This window comes from Lepidochelys olivacea, assembly GCF_965140295.1.
Source record: "Lepidochelys olivacea isolate rLepOli2 genome assembly, chromosome: 3".
NCBI classification, from domain to species: Eukaryota; Metazoa; Chordata; order Testudines; family Cheloniidae; genus Lepidochelys; species Lepidochelys olivacea.
Window position 1 is genome coordinate 121932427 of NC_140413.1, and position 7549 is coordinate 121939975.

A 7549-nucleotide genomic window follows, 5' to 3' on the forward strand; every position below is an offset into this window, starting at 1 on the left:
TCAACAACATTAATAAACCAGTTCTATTCCAAGTGTTGTGTTGCTGTTAAAAAGGCTGGTGTACACAGGTTCATGTTGTGTTTTTTGGAAATTGTTAAATAGAAGAGCTACTTTAACTTTAATTCCATTTCAACTGAGGGAAAGGGGGGTTATTGCTGTTTGCCAGATGGAAAAGGACGAAACTGATGGAGAAATAATTCTGCAGGCTCCTGAAAGGTTTTCAAAGACAACAAAATAAGTCAGGTGACTTCTCTGTGTGTATTTTTAAGCACACGTTGCAGGAGAGTGCCTGACAGTAACATGTGCTATGTTGATCAGTTTTTCTGATATGGATGAGTGAGTGGGCTTCAGGCCAAGGACTGCTGTCCTCTACTCTGAAATTTGGTAAGCCCAACAATTGTGTAAGTCTTTCGAAGGAAAACAGCTTTTACTTCTGGCCTTGGTGCCTGTGTGTCATAATGAGCATTTCTCAGGGACTAGGGACACTGTTAATCTCAGAGGGATCAGTTTCAGGATTTCCTCGTCCCTTGGCACAAAACCCAATCTAAAATTGATTGGGAATTCTAAGGTGTGGAAGGTCTTCAGATACTAGGAAGAGTTTGTTTCTTCTGTGGAAAGTTGAAGCTGAATAGGGGAGGGACTCAGCTCCCTCCACCGTAAGGAGGATGGGATACAGGAGCACTGGGGGTTGGGTATCCATTGCCTAGATCCTTCCATCCATGCCTCCCCTCTGCAGGGTCAGAAGAGCACTGTGTGGTCTGCTGCAGTAGGCTCTTGGGAGAAGTTCTGCAGCTGGCCTGGAGGGGAGAATTCTTCAACAAGCCAAGCACCAAGCCAGGCTCAGACCTTCCAATTCGAGTGTAAGAACAAACTCTAAAGGCAAAGATAAAAGTGGAAAATATGTTAGCTTATGGGGGTCTTTGGAAGACACGGGTTGAATGGTTTATTAACTTATGGATGAAAATATTCAAATCCTTCAACTACATAAAAACACACCAGGCTCCAGTGACTGAAGATATACGGGTGGGGTATTTGTGGAGGATTACACTGTCCGTCATGTCTGTGTGCTGAAGTAATAACAGAAAAGTACACTACCCCCTTCTATTTAGTGCAGACCTTCTCGTTCCTAGAACCTCCTTCATGTCCAGAACAAACCTATAAATCTGTATAGTCAAACCATGATTGCCTTCATCAGTTCCAGGGCTGCTCAGCAGTTATGCTGTAAATACAGGCCCTATAAAGTATGCTATGACTAACACTTAAGTGGTCCAAGGAAGCCATTGAGAAGAACTGGTTCCATAATAAGAGCAGTTTATATTAGAACAGAGTTTAAAAACAGATGCATAACAATGTTCACGTGTCAGGGGCATACATATCCAGTGCTGTTTGCTTGCAAGCCAAATTGCATGGGTTTTCAACCCTTTTACTATTGGTGTTGTGAAAAGACGTACTGTATTTTCAGAGGTGGTTTTTAAGCTCTGTACAATATACTGCTGGCAGTCTTTTCTTATTTCTTAGGTTAGTGCACTCATCAGAACATTAATTTGCTTTTTGTGACACCTTAGCTGCTGAGGTTGACTGTGGTGGTCCTTTATGTGCCACTGCTGGTAAATCACTATTTATTATTTTTGTCACAGTGGAGCCCATTGTGCTTGGTGCTGTACAAAACACTAAGACAGTCCACCCAAGAAAGTTCACAATTAGTTGTCAGGCTATACCAAGAACACAGAGGTGCATTGAGGATGTTTTTAGCCACATATGAGTGGCACTTTAGGCAGCAGTGAAGTAATTAAGCTGCTGCTACTTTTGTAAACCTTTCCTCAGTTTTAGAGCTTTTATACTTACAGCTTCATTAATCATGTTTCTCCTTCTGTCAGTTATGTCAGCTGACTCTTTATTGGCTTGAGAACTTGTTTTCTTATAAATGTTCAATCTGGGGCCAGATTGGCTTGAACTAGCTACTTCTACACACAAGAGACCACATGGGCAAAAATTCCAGTTTGGGTTTTTTCTATGCCACTATGCATCATTCTAAGTAAATGAACAGCTTAACTGGACCTCTTCCTGTCAATAAGCAGCACAGATCTCATAAGCAAACTCTCTGGGTGATAGTCAGATCTGGACCTTTTGTTACCTTCCAGCAGACTCTGGCTATTCACTGTTTGTGCTCAACTCTGGCGGTTATAAAACTGGAGATACTCCCATCTCCCCCTTGCTCTTTTGCTTCTGACTTGTGACATGAGAGCAGGGAGATGCTGCTTGAACATCTGCTATCTGTGGCTGCTCTCATAAAAGATAAATATGGAAATTCTAAGAGTTCAAACTCATAATCCAGCACCCAGAGGGAAATGCCTAAAGCAAATACCATCGCAGCTGTAGCTGTAAGGGCTACATAGAGCTTTGAGTGAGGTATACATGTGCTTTGCTGGATCTGCCTACACAGCATCAAATTACATGGCCATAAATGTAACAAAATCCACCAGATATAGGATGTTCATAAAGATGACCACTCTTTGACATTGTGTCTCAGCCCTCTGTAAACTCCTGTGCCCCCACCCCCACTTCCTCAGCGTCACCTTCACGCAGAATGCATGTTCTGTTCCTGTCAGCAAAGAGGACAGGACCCACATCAAAGCACAAAAGATGGACTGTTTTGGGTGGAGGTGCCTAAACTGTGCTTGGAAAAGCAGTGACGTGGCCCTCTCCCGATTAATAGCTGGCATGAAAAAGAGGCTGGCATTGTTTCCCAAGCTGTAGGTCACACTTACTGACTGCCACCCAATTCATTAGAAGGCATGTTTGACATAAGAGTCAGGAGTGCATCACCAACAGAACGCAGGAGATGTGCAACAGCCAGGTTCAGTATGTGAATGCTCAGGGGGTCCAGTTGAGCGTGAAGGCAGAAAAACCAGAGGGCAATTCCACTTGCAACAGCATCCAAGATGGAGCAGATGAGAATAAGCCAAAGCCAGAAGGGTGTAGGTGCAGATCCCTCCACCATGGAGGTGCTCATCAATGTCCAGTAATCTGAATAATCTCTCTGTGTTTCAGTGATAGGAGGCATTGCATCCTTCTAAGAACTTAGTTGCTTTACAAGCAGACCTGGGAATAGAAAAACAAACCCTAATGAAACCATGCCATCATTGTATTTGGCTGGCTCTAGAGTGATGAAGAGTAAGGTGCATATGCTGTTAGCCACATGTATAGTCAGTAATGTCAATAGATGCAGGTGGCTCTACTCTATTTAAGGAGGGTCATGCTGCTGAGCCCTTAGTGCATCATTCTAAATAGTTATGCTCCTGAAGGTTATTTGCTGGCATAGTCTTATGCTTGAATTCTTGGGATTAGTAACACCTAAGCATCACACCATGGCAGACTTAACTATGTAATAACTAACATGAAAAGGTCGCTACAGTCAGGTTACTTCTTTTAAAAACCCAAGTTAGAAGCCAATTACATCTACCAAGGGTAGTTACTCTGTAACCTGCAGGAATATTCAATTACCTTGGAGCAAATGGGCCCCTGATTCTCAGTTGCTCCATTTCTATGCCTAGTGTGGGAATAGAGTGAGCTGGGGAAAAGGTGCCTTTATGCCATCTTTGGGTTCCTCCTACTGTGGGGCCCTATAGGTACCTACCTCACTCTCAGTGTAAGTTAGAACAGCCAGAGGGCTGCACTAAGTTGTGTTGGGGCTACCACTCCCTCCCCATCTCCTGGAATGCCTCCTCCCTCCCCATGTTGGGAGCTGGCGCAGTGCCCTTGTGCCAGTTCTGTGGAAGCTGAATTACCAAACATCAAATGAATCACCAGCCACTAAACAGCTCAGCTGCAATGGGGAGCTCATTCTTATCCTTGAAACCAATCTCTCATCTGCCCTTGTAAAACAATTAGAGAAAACTTGCATGACATAGAAAGGTGACACCTGCCTCCCACATGCCAATTATCAGCACTCATTCATTTCTCTCTTTTTGTTGTTGTTGGCTGGCTGTTTATCTGTATGAGCAAAGAAGACCAGGAAAGTTGCTGAGTGTGTTAGAGGTTCTAAATCTCCTCTCCAGGTGTGGATGCAGCATGTGAAGAGGATAGGAAGCTTTTCAATGCTTACATACTTTGTGAACAGAGGAAGTACCTTTCAGTGTTAAACGTTCACAAACATTTAAAGAGGGTGAAGAAAATAAAAACATTTCTTCCACTAGATTGGGTTGGGAGCTATTTTACGATGACACTCGGAAGTCCTAATGCAAGCAAAGATATGTGTGTTTGGCTCAGTGTCTCTTTTTCAATTGTTAAGTAAAAAAAAGAGGTGTGACACACTGTACCTCAAAATTGCACCCTGTAACTCCCATATTCATCATTCAAATATGGTTGTGATATTTCATACAAAGCATGCCATGAAAGATATTTTATGAAAGGTCATGATCTGCTGAAACCCATTGTTTTGTTCAAATATGTATATCATTAGTGTTTATGAAGTTTTGAGATTTTGCTGTATAGTTGTTACTGAAATATGTTGTAACTTTGAGTCACTACTGCTAATCTCTCCTAGGAGGGTGTTAAATAACCATTAATCAGCAGGGGAGTTGTGATCAAGGGATTTACAATTCAGTGACAGTCCCGCAAGCACCACACAATGGAGATTGCTCAATTCTATGGCTCAGTTGCACAAGACCACCAGAGGCGTTGCTCAACCCTGTGACTCAGCAAAACCCACCAGGGATGCTTGGGCTAGTGTCTTCCAGCCACATGGACTGAGGATATAAAATAGGAGACAGTGGGATCATGCTTTTGCCTTTCTCCTCCCCCACCTACCCTGGAAGCAACAAGAACACAGAAAGACAGAAGACTTCAACTGAGGAGACTGGTCCAGGTTTAAGGGAGAAACCTGTGTACTATGAACTGTAATATCCAGTGGGTTAAGAAAATTGTTTGATCTAAATACTGACTGGTTTAATAAGGTTTAAGATGTAGATTGTGTGCTTATCTTTTATTTTCTTTGGTAACCATTGCTGACCCTTTTAGGCCTTTCACTTAAAATCTATCTTTCTGTAGTTAATAAATCTGTTTTATACCTTAACTAAAAAAGTGTGTAACCCTTCTGCCCGTCAGAGTTGGCAGCAACAAGGGCCGGGTTCAATATCTAGGGGTTCCATTCCAATAACACAATGCAAACCGGCTCGAGCCCCCACCCAGTGACCTGGGACAAATATATACCACCCCCGCTGGGCGCCTCCAAGAGGCAATACTTCCCCTCTCGCAAGCACATAGTCTGAGTGTAGCAAAAGTCTTTTAATAACAGAGAGAAACAATGTGGCATTATGTTGGGGAAACACCCCCAACAGGATTCATAACACAACCCATGAGCAAAAACAACCCCACCCCAGACAAATTGGGGCATGCCCTTTTCCCTTTGGTTCTTGAGTCCAGCAACCCCAAAAGTCCAATGCCCCAAAAGTCTCTGTCCCTGGTCAGGGCAGCCCCAGAGTTCGAAAGTTTATCGGCGGAGCTTTACCTCCCAACCTGGGTGGAAATGGGACGGGGGTAAGAGGCACCTTACGTGATCTGAAGCTGACCGCCCCATAGCTCCATAGCGGCGCTCCGCCAGCCGCCCCACGAACTCCTTCGCTCAGCTGCGCTCCGCTCCGTCAGCCGCCCCACGAACTCCTTCGCTCAGCTGCCCCACAAACTCAGCTCCACGGCCCACAAGCAGCTCCTGCCATCCACACACTGCTCCGCGTCGAACTGCTTCACCAGCCGTCCCGCAAACTGCTCCACAATATATCTTCAGGCTCCCCCACTACTTAACACAACACTCAGTGATTTCAGCTCTTAGGTGAATTCAGCTTGTAGTAGGGGAGCCCCAGTGCTGGTGCACTGTCAGCCCAAAGTCAGCTCAGCAGCCTATAACTAGACTTCTAATGAAATCAAAATTAGCTCTGATATTCCACAGTGGAGAGAGGAGGAAGTGCAATCAGCATGTAAGGCCCTCACCAAGGGGCCCATGCCACCAAGTACTACTACTTGTCCCCAGCCTCTCTCCATTCACACAGTTTTGGAACCCATGACCCTTGCCTAGCGAGTGCTACTTAGTTGATGGTGAATCCCTCCATCATAACAAAAGGCCACGTACAGTTCCAAGCACAGTTCCCATAATCAGGGTAATAACAATTTATTCTTCCTGCCCCAATAACAGAGACACTGGGGATCCCACAGCAGCCAAAGTGACCATTTGGGCAGCTATGGTCTCATTCTAGGCGTGGTGGGTGTGCCTATGCAAATGAGATCGGCCCCTGAAGTTCTTTTCCACAACTTGCCACACCTCACCACCAGATGTCAGGGTGGAGCTCATCCTGACACTGCTTACATCCTCCCCCCAGCCGAGACTTTGTCGTCCCGACAAATCACACTCCCTTTATACCAACTCATTGGTTTCCTCCAAAGGGCCTCAGGAAGCCCACTTTAGCTTCCACAAGCCTGTGTGCTAAATGTATTGGCTCCTCACTAGTCACCCCAGGTGCATCATAAGTTAACCGTTTCACTGGTCTTATCACCCTGTCTCGTCTATTGAGAATCTCTGTTGCCGAGGTAGGGGGAACATCCTCTTGAGTGACGGATGGAGAGGCTTCCCTGGAGGGTCCCTCGGCTACTGGCGTAGGCCCCTGCACTCCTAGTTCTAACGCTGGAGGGTCCAAGGTGCCCAGGACATCCTCTACCTGTCTGTCCCCATTGTCCAATAACCTGTGTTTGTCATCACAGGGGGGTCTCATCAGCAGCACCGGGGTATCAGAAAGGGGCCTAAATAGTTCCGCCATTGGGTTTAGGGCGGAAGAGGGAAAACTCTCGTTTGGTTCAGCTGATCGAGACTGAAATCTTGTCTCCATCCCAGGATACACCAGGGTTGTGTCTTCCTCCTCAGACTCACTCTCAGATGTGCAGAATAGGGGTAAGTTAGCTGCAGGGGGCCCACTGTCTGTGTTGGATGGCGGCTTTGGTCTAGCACCTCTGTTCTGCCCGGCGGCCCTGCCGTGGCCCATCTCACAAGGGGTGCTTACCAATTCCCCCACAGGGAGCAAAAGGTTTCTATGCACCGTCTTTATTTGCCCTGGACCGTCTTCAGGTTTGATCTTGTAGACCGGCAGATCTCCCAGCTTTTCCATCACCAGGTAAGGTATTGCCTTCCATCTGTCAGCTATCTTGTGTTTGCCAGCAATACCCAAATTTCGCAGCAGGACTCTGTCCCCCGGCTGGAGCTCCTGCGAACGCACTCTAGCATCATATCGATGTTTGTTGCGGTCTGCGTTCTTCCGAGCCGCAGCGGTAGCTAAGCGATAAGCATCCCGCAGCTTTTCTCTTAGTCGGGATACATACTGCTGATGAGTTTCATAGCTATCTCCATCCTCTGATACACCAAAGCACAAGTCTATGGGTAATCTTGGTTCTCGCCCAAACATCAAGAGATATGGGGTGACTCCCGTAGCATCGTTCTTTGTGGCATTGTAGGCATGCACCAGAAATGCGACATGCTGGCTCCAGGTTGCCTTCTGCTCTGGTC